Source organism: Pituophis catenifer, unplaced genomic scaffold (genome assembly GCF_029215685.1).
Source record: "Pituophis catenifer annectens isolate HBS135680 unplaced genomic scaffold, rPitCat1.0.hap2 SCAF_2, whole genome shotgun sequence".
In the NCBI taxonomy this organism is placed as follows: Eukaryota; Metazoa; Chordata; class Lepidosauria; order Squamata; family Colubridae; genus Pituophis; species Pituophis catenifer.
The window spans coordinates 164,781,758-164,795,172 of record NW_027256882.1 but is presented as its reverse complement, the minus strand read 5'-3'; the positions used below and the strand labels follow the sequence as shown (position 1 = coordinate 164,795,172).

The window sequence follows — 13,415 nt, the reverse complement described above, 5'->3', positions numbered from 1 at the left end:
TTTAGAAAACACAAAGCCGCTAACATGGAGCTCCTTGTGATTTCCCATCTGTGTCCTCATCTGGACTTCATTTCTGTGTTTGCAGGCCAATATTCTGTTTCTTTCTTAGCCAATCTTTCATAACACAAGCGAGGAACTCTTCCACTTCTATTGTCTGAAGGAACGTGAAGGAGCAGCCTCACTGAAACGGGCAGGCCCATATTGGATAAAGGCCTGCTGAGGACATTTTGCAGGGGGGCAGGATGTAAATGAGCTTATGAAGAAAAATAGGTCACGAATCAAAGCATAAAAGTATTGTTATAAGTGTGGATTTAAATAGTTGTGGTATACTAGATGATCTTAAGTGCAGGCAAAGGATCCAATAGGATATAGTTTATCTGATTGTGTGTGTGTGAAAATATTTGGGACGGCTCATGCCAGCTGTTTTTTCCTGCAAGCAGCTAATGTGCTTTTTTGTTCTGTGAAGTTTTCCTATTTAGGGGCCTTGATGGAATTTTGTGCTGGGGGCACTACCCATAATTAAAAGATGCTAATGTTTTCTGAATGGCTGGGACCAATGCTTCAAAGAACATGGTTCCAGCAAGTGTGTTGACAGGAAATGATAGGGTGGTATGCCTCACCATAATATCTATTCATAAATAAGCCCTTCAGTTTGTGTTATAGGACTCTTGCCTGCAGTTCTTATTTCTGAATAATTTTTGATTATGGGTTCCAGGGCTACAAATGCTCAACGAACAGTGTAGAAAGTCTGATAGCAGAGGAATACATTGTGCTGGATGCCTTCCTTACTTGCCTCGTAGGAATTGCTTGCAAGACTGTATTCTCAGAGGGGAGAATTGGTTATTTAGAAATGAAAAGAAGCAAAGTTTTAAATACAGTTTCTCCTCCCCTTCCACAGTTTGGCTTGAAATCAACCCCAGAAGCAGATTTGATCAGCTTCAATTGGTTTCTATTGTTTATTTCTCAATTTCTCATATCTGCACACGTGTCCAATTTGCTTAAATCATAAAAAGCCAGAGAGAAGACAGAAAAGGAAACAGTGATTGTACAGTTCTTCAGTTCTGGCAGGGATGGAGAAAGAATCAAACGTTGGAGAAAGAATCAAATGTTTAATTGGTAATAGCCCAATTACCCTCCCCCCCAAATTTCCTGCTCCCCAAATTGCATGCTGAAACCAATGATATTTCTGTTATTAGCCATTCTTCTTGATTGGTATGAGAGCCTCCTGCCAAATGAGGCCCCATATCATTTTATACAATACTACAGGTAGTCCTCAACTTATGATCACAATTGAGCTCCAAATGCATGTTGTTAAGTGAGAAATTTGTTAGATGACAAATGTTACAACTTTTCTTGCCACATCTGTTAAGTGAATCACTGCAGTTGTTAAATTAGTAACATGGTTATTAAGTGAATCTGGTTTCCCCCATTGACTCTGCTTGTCAAAAGGTTGCAAAAGATGATCACGTGACCCTGGGACACAGCAACCGTCATAAATGTGAGTCCATTGTCAAGCATCCGAATGTAAATCACCTGACCATGGTTGTAAGTGTGAAAAATAGTCATAAGTCATTTTTTTTCAGTACCGTTGTAACTTCAAACGGTCACTATATGAACTGTTGTAAATGAATTATATGGTTATTAAGCGAATCTGGCTTCCCTCTATTGACTTTGCTTTTTGGAAGCTCCCTGGGAAGCTCATGAATAGTGATCACATGACCCTGGGACAGTGCAACTGTCACAAATTCATGCCAGTTGCCAAGCAACCAAATTTTGATCAGGTGACCTTGGAGATGCTGCACTTCCAATTGAAGTGCTGTTATCACTTCCAATTGAAGTGCTGTTATCACTTCCAATTGAAGTGCTGTTATCACTTCAAATGGTCACTAAACGAATGGTTGTAAATCGAGGACTATCTGTGTACAGAGATTGCCATTTTAATAAAAATATACATAGACGTCAGTTTCTTCATTTTTCTAACCATTTGTTTTCATTAAAAAATAATGAAAAAGATAGAATCTCAATTTAATGGGAGTTCGTCATATGAATAGGACTCAATAATCCTGACCAATATTTTTTCCATATAGACTTTTTATTATTTTAAAGTTCTGCTTTGCTCACATAAGGAGAGATCAGCAGCGCAGAAAATCTCACTTTGACAATACAGAATAACTTCATTTTCAGGATGCTCCAATATTTAACAATTCATCCGATCCCTAAGGGCCAATCCACCTAGTGCTATCCATTTATCTTCTTGAAGCAGAGATCTTCATTTTCTTCTAAAAGCAGAATGGGGACAATAAAGCAGGGTATCGACCCTATATCTCTTAGGTGTTTTATTGACATGGTGAGCACAAAAACTGCAGACAAGTGTTACCTTTTTTGTCTAATCTTAACAGCATTATTTTATTCCTGTACTGTAGATCTATCCATCTTGCGTTATTCCTTTGTACCATACATGTTTACGTACTGGTACACCAATTTTACCTATTTTATATCTCCTTAGTGATATTATGAAAAGAACCTTTGATGTCTAGTTTAAAGAACTTGAGAAGTTAGGACTGCAGATTATCCTGAGTGATGACAGGGAAAGCCTACTGGGTATGTTTGTGATCTTGCATTCCTTCTCTCTTATTCATCTTTTTTTTTTAAATTCTCACCCACTTTTCCTTATACATCCCTGTCTTCTTGGGCTGCTTACAGGTAAATAAAAGCTTCCACTGAGATCTAATCACCTGGCTGGGCCCCCTTTTGTCTGCCTATATCTTCTCTGGCCCTGGGGAGTCAGTCATGCTCTGCTGGAGCCAAGGGAAAAATCTCCCTTACTTCTGTTGTCTTATCTCAAAAGAAGAGGATAATGCAGAGGGTTAAAATCCACAAGCTTTTAATCGTCCCTTCTTCTATGATGCTGATGAGAGGACTCCATGGGGAGGCTGGGATTTCCAGTTGGGAGAGAGTAGAAGGACTAAGCAGGAATTCAGCAGAGGGAAAACCTAACACACCCACCTTCTCTGCCAGAAGGGATTTTGGAGAGAAGAGGCGGGATAATGTTGGAATATAAATCAAAACTGGGAGAATAACTAGAGAGAATCCTGACTGACTTCTAAATGATTGAGCAGTGCCATTTCTGAAAGCACCTGAAAGCATACCTGAATTTGCTGAGGCTCCCAGATGTCAGGCTTTGATGCCTTTTTATGACACCAGCCCTTTTTTTTAATGTCTATAGTCTGAGTTCCAGGTATTTAGAGTACCTTCCAGGCTGCAAAACTACCTGAACATCCAAGTTAACTGATCTCTTAAAGCTAATCTTCATAGAGGAAGCAAGTGTTTGCTTTTCAGCCCGAGAAAGATATTGTTAATGCAAGGACTTCATTGGCTACCCCCTTCTTTCTCTTTTGAAATTTTGATTATGTCCTTACACAGTGGGTCCAGTCTGTTTGGTTTAATTACATTTTTGTTGGTCATTCTTCAATCTTGACCTGTTTTTGTTTGTTGCATACTAACATAGCGGCACCTATGAATGCAAATGTTTCTTAGGTGGTCCTGTCTCCTGGGTCTATCTCTGTCTTTCTGTCCCATGTTTAAATCAATTATTTTAAAAAAGGGGGAAAAAAACCTTCCCCAACTCTCTTATTCTGTTAGTTTTATTCTGTTATAGTTCTGGTTTAGATTCAATTTAGTATGTATGCCGATACAACATTGGGAAGAAATATTAAAGGATATCAATGTAATCCTGAATTATATTCCTAAAACATGCAATTTGTCATCACATGAAGTTTTGGCTAGGATAAGTGAGCATTTGGAAAGAAGAGGACTAGTTTGTAGCTTTTTTTTATTTACAAGAAGGCACCAGAGACATTCTTAAAAAATGAAAATGGTGGGTAACTGCCACTTACCGTAGTTGTTTGTTTGCAAAAATGCCAATCTGTTCAGACACAAAAAAGTTAAGTTGGGATTAATAGATTCCTGGGAGGTTGGAGTGAGTAGCAAGGAACATCCTACAAATTTGCCTTCTGGTGTTGCATGACTTGCCAAGCCCATCATGACAACTTGGGAATAGGGAGCCATTTTGTGCAAAGGATCTTGGCGTGCTCTCAAAACCCAACATGCACGCAATGATTGAGTACCCCTTGCCAAACATAAAAGCTCTTTGTGTCTATAGAAAATTACTCCTGAGTATGGAAGGGGGGGGGAACCAGCATACAATAAATGTACGTAGTCTCTTGCTGAAGTAGCTTCTTTTCCTGCCCCCTTCATTCTTATCACCCTTCCCACTCTTACTGCATTACTGCCTATGAACTAGATGAAAGGCAGAGATTTGCATGCTTAGTGCTTGGAGTCAACTTCTGTTTAAAGATAAGTTAAAAATCCTTACAGAACAGTGGTGGGTTGCTACCTGTTCACCCCGGTAGCAGCGATGGCGGGAGGTTCCCCCACCCGCCCGGATGTCATCAAATATGCTCTGCTCATGCACAGAAGCTTCTGCGCATGTGCAGAAATGGCGCGACCGGGCGACCGAGCTGGAAGCAAAAGTAAGTGAAACCCACCACTGTTACAAACCCTAACTGAATGCCCGCATCAAAGTTTGAGGGCATTTGAACTTTTCGTGTTCTATAACCCACCTTGTCGTAGGCAATCTCTGGCTCTTCAGAAGTTGGCCTCCATCTCTCCTTAGCTCTAGCTAGCATCCACAATGGTTAGGCACGATGGGAAGTAGAGCGTAGCATTTTTCTGCAGAGATACCGGTTTCCCGATATTCTTCCAGCAGTTTGGCAACATTTTTAGTCAATTCTCCAGATCCAGAGAATTGTTTCTGAAGATCCACCACAGTTTGCTCTGGCACTGGAGCCAAGGACAATACTGGGACTCAGTGTTGTCAGATCCAGGAGATTGGACATTTCCCCAGCTGTTTGAATCCAAGAGTTCCCTGAAGAGGCATCACTTGGAAACAGTTGCTTAGAGAATGTACTTCGCTAAGGCTTCTAGCATCATTCACAATCTGAGTCACTGCATGAGAGCCTCTTAGTTCTCTTTTGGGGAAAAGCAGACATATAATAAAGAAAAGGGCTTTTTGGAAGAAGCAAGGAAGCTCTGGGGGCTAAAGTTCAGTATGTTCCTTCCCTTCCCTCTATGTGAGATGACTATTCTTTGCTTTGGACTACCAGGATTAAGACAGTTGTTCCTGGAACTCTCCTCAGCCTGTAGCTGCACTGCTGAATTATGGACTGGCAGGTTTGTGTGATGTTGTCCCCTATGGTGCAATTTTTAAATGGATGTTCTATATGGAGACAGGAGAAATCATTACCCTCCTTTCAAGTAGTACTCTCTTAATACTATCGCCACAAATATAATCAGGCATTAAATACTAACTTATACTTTATCTTGCTATGTTATAATAAGTGGTTTATTTGAGGTTTTCCTGTAGCAAATGCGTTAATGTTATCAACAGCCATGCATTCGCAAACATCGATGTTGCTCTGCTGTGGCTCTTGAAGATGTACTTGAAGTCTTCATACTTTAGGGCTGTGGCTGCAGTTGATTACGGCAATGATTAACGCAACAATGGTTTTGTTCAGTTAACTCAATTGCTCAGTTCTATATAACTCATTAAAACAACTTAATACACGGGCTGGGTAGTTTGTGTTTCAGTATATGTTGTGAACAGGCTTTTTAGACTAGACTAGACTAGACTAGACTAGACTAGACTAGACTAGACTAGAATAGAATAGAATAGAATAGAATAGAATAGAATAACAATGTTGAAAGGGACCTTGGAGGTCTTCTAGTCCAACCCCCTGCTTAGGCAGGGAACCCTACAACACTTCAGACAAATGGTTATCCAATCTCTTCTTTAAAACTTCCAGTGTTAGGAGCATTTACAACTTCTGGAGGCAAGTTGTTCCACTGATTAATTGTTCTATCAGGAAATTTCTCCTTAGTTCTAAGATGCTTCTCTCCTTGATTAGTTTTGTTTGCTGTAGAAAGCTGCAATATAGAAAGAACTTGTTTATCTAAGTGACTAGGTAAAACTTATTGGTTGAAAGAAGAGTTGTTTAATCAGGAGCTACTGCCACTCTTGATCAGCTGTTAGGAGTTCACAGTAAGCAGCTGGTTGGTGCAGTCCCCTATCATCACCAAAAAGCTGATCAGGGCAAGTGCTGACAAGTACTAAAATATGTAACATCCTTAGAAAATAACAGTCCTGAAATATCAGTGTGGTTGTGCAAGATAGGAGAATGTGTCGAACTGGTAACACAGGCTATTTTCACAAAATGCATTGAATTGGGAATCCTGGTTTACAGACTGCTTTGATGAAGGACAAACTAAAGAAATCATAGTCTTGTCATCCTATGGAAATTAACAGGATAATAGAATAATAGTTGGAGGGGACCTTGGAAGCTTCTAGTCCAACCCCTAGCTTAGGCAGGGAACCCTCTACCGGTACCATTTCAGACAAATGCCTGCCCAATCTCTTCTTAAAAACCTCCAGTATTGGAGTGCCCACAGCCTCTGGAGGCAAGTCACTCCACTGATTAATTGTAATGAATGTATGTAATTAATTAAAATACATTACATTAAATTATGTTAAAATGTAATTAATAATTAATAGGTTATAATATGCTCTTTGCTTTGAATTATCATTTTAACTGAAGACAGCAATTATGAATTGTTAACCCTGGTTTATGGCTTAAAGTGTTGTACAAAATCAGCCTTATGCTGACATTTTAGATGTCCCTGGGGCTAGAGTACACCCCTCTTCCATTATCAACAAAATGTAATCTGTGGTAAGTTTTCAGCAAGGAATACACCCACAGTTATATCAATGGAGTCATGCACTTAATCTGATTCTGTACGACTGATGGCAGAGATCTTAGTGCAAAAAAGTATGTCAATGCATGTGCATGTACTGTGTGCTTTCTCCTTCTCTCTCTTTCTTGACTGGGCTGTTTCGGCATAATTATAAGGAAGAAAAAACACTTGTCAGTTTATATTGGTGCTAAATCACGATGCAGTTTCTTTGAGTTTAGCACCAAATTCAGCCACTATGTTTTGTAGCCAATCGTGGCTTATTCAATAAGTTATAATTTAATATTGTGCAATTGTCAGCCGTATGCCCAGTCACTTTGTATGAAAAAAGAAAGCTGTTTCAAATTTTATAGAGGAATAGGGAGATACGAGAATAGCAGTGTTCACTACTTGTAAAATATATCATTATAAGTCTAAGTGCTGTTGCTATTATTCTTTTCCAGGATTAACATTGTGGAAAGAAAATTACATCACATTTTGTCTCAGAATAGGCTTGTGGTCATTTTTTTTTTTTTAACCTATTTCCTCCCTTTTATTTGCACAGGTTTGTAAATTGTACCTCAAGAAAATCTGTTTCTCAGCAACTCTGGCTCAAAGAAGCACAACAAAATGAAGTGTGATAGAAAGCCCTGGATGAGATCTGAGGGGACAGTTCTGTTGGTTGGAATAGATAGTGTAAGGTTTAATAAATGAAAGGGACAAATTGAGTAGGAATAATATGCGAGGAACTTCTAAAAAGAATCATTTGTACTTCTGTGAAAATATATTCCTTTTATTTTAGTAAATAGCATTGATGCTTTGATTGTTCAGGATGTTTGTTAATCAGTTAACCCTTTTCTGAGTTTCTGAGATTGCACTGGGTATTATCTAGCATAGTGATGGTGAACTTTGTAGACACCGAGTGCCCAAACCGTGTGCTTGCATGCCCAAACTGAAAGGTGCACGCGTGTGCAAACACACACATGTACGGATGTGCACATGCACGCACACATGCACGGACATGCATGGACATGCACAAACATGTGCACATGCGGACAGCGGAGACCCGAAGACCAGCTGGCTGGCGGGAAGCGGGGCATCCCAACACCGGCAGTGCAGTAAGAGGTAAAATCTTTTTCCTTCGTGAGCCTCTGCTTCGTCATTTGCAGGGAAACAGAAGGTCACAAAAGAAACGCCACTGAGATCTGACCTGGGGCTCTGCATGCCACCTTTGGCACATGTGCCATAGGTTCCCCATCACAGAGCTAGCATCTTCATCAGAGCTGGAAATTGGTTTTCTTAACAGGAATGCTATGTTCAGTATCAGGCTGCATGTTTTGTTTTCTGCAGAAAACTTTGCAAAGAATCCTCAGTAAATCAGGTCAGGTGTGGAAGAATCCTGGCAGGGCAATTACCTGACCACAGGTTGCAAGACTTGGATGGTTTGCTGTGCACTTATGAATTTGAAAAAGAAAAGGCACATACTAAACGAATTTTGAACGCTGAATATTCAAAGAACGGTTGTTTGGCAAAACCTGGGTTTGTTTATTATAGGATCACTGTAAGCCCAAGAGATATAGTTGTTGCTTGGACTTTGTATATGCTTGTTATTTATTGTAGTGGAGTGCCTATGAAGGGCTATTCTCCTTTTGCAAATATTGTTTGGGCTGGAGCCAGGATTGGGCGAGATTGCTGATAGCCGGAAGGTAAAACTGCGGATAAGGAGGATTTGGGTTTCATTCCTAACCTGTTTTTAGCAGTCTATTCATTTTGTAACCAAGTATTCCCCACACAATCCTATCCTCCTCAGATCATCTGGCAGCACCTGATTCTATTTTTTGAAAAATGCAAATGTTTTGGTTTTGTATTTCCTAACATGAATGATCAGGATTGATCTCTGGTTTTCAAACACACCCTCTTGTAATTCAGGACAGGTAATCTTTGACTTACAATTGAGCCCGACATTTCTGTTGTTAAGCGAGACGTTTGTTAAATTGGGTTTTGCCCCATTTTACAACCTTTCTTGCAATAGTTGTTAAGTGAATCATGGCAGGTGTTAAATTAGTAGCCCAGTTGTTAAGTGAATCTGGCTTCCCCGTTGACTATGCTCATCAGGTCACAAAAAATGATCACATGAGCCCGGGATAATACAATGTCATAAACAGTTGCCAAGAGTATCAATTTTGAACACATGACCATGGGGATGCTGCAATGGTCATAAGTGTGAAAAATGATTACAAGTCACTCTTTCAGTGCCATTCTAACTTCAAACGGTCACTAAATGAACCGTTGCAAATCCAAGACTATACTCTTTTTCCCAAACTGAATAGAAGTGAATATTCTGTAACAAGGTGCCTTGCCTGGTTGTCCAGATAAGGAAACACCTGTCCATCTTTCCTCAACCAGGTGCCCTCCAGTTACACTGGGAGTACAGTTCATGGAGTTCTCATTTGCAAATTCGGAATCCTGACATATCTGGGGCCTTTGAGATTGGGGAAGATTGGTCTAGTGACCATTCAAAGTTACAACAGCCCTGAAAAAGTGACTTACCGCATGACCATTTTTCACACTTACGACCGCTGCAGCATCCTCATGGTCATGTGATCAAAATTCAGATGCTTGTCAATCGACTCACGTTCATGACGGTTGGAATATCCTGGGGGCATTTTGCGACCTTCCGACAAGCAAAGTCAACGGGGAATCCAGATTCACTTAACAACTGTGGCAAGAAAAGTCGCACAATGGGGCAGAACTCACTTAGCAGATGTCTCAACTTAGCCACAGAAATTTTGGGCTCAATTAGTGTCATGACACATAGTCCTTAGATGTTCCTTTTATACGGAGATTAGGAAAAAACACATTCTGCCAATAACTGCAAGGTATCCTGGCTGCTCCGACATTACCTATCTTCAGTGGCTGCTTAAGGATGAACAGGCCATAACTACAGCACAGGTGGCCGGATTCTGTGCAGCAGCACTGGGGATGCGTCACAAATATGTGTCTTCTTCACCATAGCCATGTATATAACAACTGTGGCTAACTTTTGCACTGCTTAGCCATTTCCCTTTTAGCATTGAACCCACAACGGGCCACACAGTTTAGGGATTGCAACCAGGGGTGGGTTCTACTTACCTTTATTACCGGTTCTCAACAGAGCCACATGTGCGTGGTTCTGCGCATGCGCAGAAGCTTCCTGATGACGTCGGGGTTGGTGGGCGGAGCCTCCCGACGGGTTTACTACCGGTTCTATAGAACTGGTCTGAACCTGGGGCAACCCACTACTGATTACAAGTATTGTATAGTCAGACCATATATAACGGACACTGGATTTTATTATAGATTTAGTTGTCATTTATTATTTTAAACTAGAAGTCTTAAGCGTATATATACGGAGTGCTTTTATTTGTTTCTGGTCTAAGACTGTAATCATAAAATGGATTGACCGATTAGAGTCGTAAGTCGAGAACCACCTGTAGCCGAGAAGCTGAAAACTGGTGGATTGAAGAGTTATGCAAAATTGCATAGAAAAGGAGGAGGAATGCAGTTAATATTTAACGGAGAACCCGATTAATCAAAGGCTTATAATTGGGGAAGTATGTTTTGTTTTTATAAATACAGTAGTCCTATATTACCCTTAATTCATATTTGGCAAGGGGAAAGGGCACCACCATCCAGGAGGCAGGAAACCCATTTTTTATGCAGGACTTTGAAAGGAAATAGATTAGTTGGGATTTAAAAAAGAAAAAGAAAGAAACACCAGCCAAATCAGATACCCTTCCAATGAACTGGGCTTCAGCTTCCATCCATCCAGATTTGGAGGGTTCCAGGCTGAGGAAGTCTGTTCCTCCCCTGTCTCTTTTTGGGACAGGCTTACCCTTTTCTTCCCTCCCCCAAGGAAAGGGATTATGTTACAAGGCTCTGGTAACAATTCCAACCTGTTTGTCCTGGAATGTGGCATTTAGTGCCTTGACACAGGAAATTCAGTCTCTGTTGAAAGCTAGAATTGCAAACAGTTTTATGCTTTGCCTGGGTTGGGGGCGTTGGGGGGGAAAGGGGGGGAAATGCAGGTGGAAAAATGCAGTTTGGGCTGACCAGGCGTCATGGGTCATGAGGAGGGCAAGAGGCATGGACTTTTAGGGATAAAAATCTTTGAACATCTGTTTTATCCCAGGGAACTTCATCATACAGAAGTAATGTGAGTTAGGCTTTTCATTCTAATAAAGATGACCCGAATTCGAACCAGCTCTTTGCATCTGCTATCCCAACTCCTCCTAAGTCTGGACAAATCATTTAACCTCCAGTTATTGGTTGATTTCTTCCTGAAATATATTTATGCTCTCCTGTCCTAAAATGCTGAATGTGGTCCAGGAATATTGAAATTCCAGACTGTCTTCAACCTCGATGTGGCCTTTTGCAAGTGATGTTAATTCATCTTCACTTTCCTCATCTGTACATTGAAATGAGAACAGCCTGAACTCCAAAAGAACATTGACTTCATTGGGGTTGGATTTCTGCGTGAAGCAAAAAAAGAAAAAAAAAGAAGTACACGATTGGATCAATGTTAATTTAGTGTCATGTATGAACTCAGCCGTTTGGTTTGAAATCCATGGCTTATGACTTAGTAGGCGGGAGCAAATTCTTTTCAATACTTTTCCCTGTGCATGATTAGAGGAAACCAAATGGGATAGACCTGAAATGTGGGGAGATCTATTTTGTGAGTTATTCAGACTGGGGTTTTTTTTTAAATTTGTTTTAGTAAAATAGCTATAATAAGCTAACTAGAGGGCTGAGCAGCCTACTTTGAGTTACAAATCCCATGAATACAATTGCTATGGCCATTTGCAGACTCAGATTCTATAACTGCCTGCATGTTCACAGTATCTACACCAGTGGTGGGATTAATTTTTTTTTTTACTAACGATTCTGTGGGTGTGGCTTGATGGGTGTGGCATGGCTTGGTGGGCGTGGCTTGGTGGGCATGGCAGGAGAAGGATACTGTAAAATCCCCATTCCCACCCCACTCCAGGGGAAGGTTACTGCACAATCCCCATTTCCTCCCGATCAGCTGGGACTCTGGAGGCAGAGAAAAGATGGGGTGGGGCCAGTCAAAATTTCTGCTACCGGTTCTCCAGAACTGGTCAGAACCTGCTGAAACCCACCTCTGAATTCTACACTTGAAGTGTAAATTACCCAAGCAGCCAGGTATCATACAATAAATTAGGCTAAAAGATAGTTGGTGAGTTTGTGGCTCAGAGAATGAGCACTCACGAGAATGAGACACACATATCGCCTTCAGTTCTTGAAGTTAGAATGGCAGAGATGAAACTTCCTATATAAATGTAGGGTATTACAGGTAGTCCTCGACTTATGACCACAATTGAGCCCAACATTTTTGTTGTTAAGCGAGGCACTTTTGTTGTTTAGTGAGACGCTTGTTAATTTTGCCCCATTTTATGATCTTTCTTGCTACAGTTGTTAAGTGAATCACTGCAGTTGTTGTTAGTAACAAGGTTGTTAAGTGAATCTGCCTTCCCCATTGGTTTTGCCTGTCAGGAGATTGCAAAAGCTAATCCCATGACCCCAGGACACTGAAACCATCATAAATATGAGTCAGTTGCCAAGTGTCTGAATTTTGATAATGAGTATGCTGCAATGGTCTTAGTGTGAAAAGCAGACATAACTCACTTTTCTTCACTGCCATTGTAACTTTGAATTGTCATTTAAATGAACTGTTGTAAGTTGAGGACTACCTGTAATTAGTTATGCAACAGCCAACTGGATGCATTTGGGAAGCTTACACGTTTAGACTTCACCCTTGCTTCACAACAACCAATGAACATGCCTATTATTTGAGAATAATTAACCGTCTTAGTAGCCATTTATCATAATCTTCCATGATCTTTTTTTTTTTTTTAATTTGATTTATATGCCGCCTTTCTCCGAAGACTCAGGGCGGCTTACAATGTGCTCAGCAATAGCCTTCATCCTTTTGTATATTTATACAAAGTCAGCTTATTGCCCCCACAAACTGGGTCCTCATTTCACCTACCTTAGAAAGGATGGAAGGCTGAGTCAACCTTGAGCCTGGCGAGATTCGAACCCTGCAGTAATTGCAGGCATCTGGTCTTAATAACCAGCTTAATAACAGGGTGCCTTAAACCCCTGTACTACCAAGGCTCTTGTCCAATTCCCTCTTAAAATGGGCCATATTGACTGCTATTATTACAGCTGCTGGCAGCAGATTCTATAGTTTAACTAGGTGATGTATAAAAAACTACATTTTTTTTCCTGCTGATCCTGAGCTTTCCTACATTTTGTTTCAGTGCTGGCACTGAATTTTAACTTTATAAGAAAAATTTCTCTCCATCCATGTCATACTATATTTGATACCACTCTATGATATGTATGTCTCCCAGCCTCCCTATTTGGAATGCCATTTTTTCTTGAAGTGGAACTAACACAGTTCTCTAATCATTTTGGTTGTCCTGTTTTGTACCTTTTTTCTTAATTCTGTAAAAGCCTTCTTAAGGGATAAAGATTACACACTACTCAAAAATAGGGTGTCTCCGTAGATTTGTATAGGAGCATTATTATTATTATCAATAGTTCTATTTTCAATTCACTTCCTA

The 13,415-nt window shown here is 40.4% G+C and overlaps 1 protein-coding gene across 2 annotated transcripts in view; it reads left to right on the top strand.

Moving 5' to 3' along the window:
• The window catches only part of RARG (retinoic acid receptor gamma), a 99,781-nt gene that overhangs the window by 64,067 nt on the left and 22,299 nt on the right, over nucleotides 1-13,415 (top strand). The gene's annotated exons all lie outside the window — the stretch shown is intronic.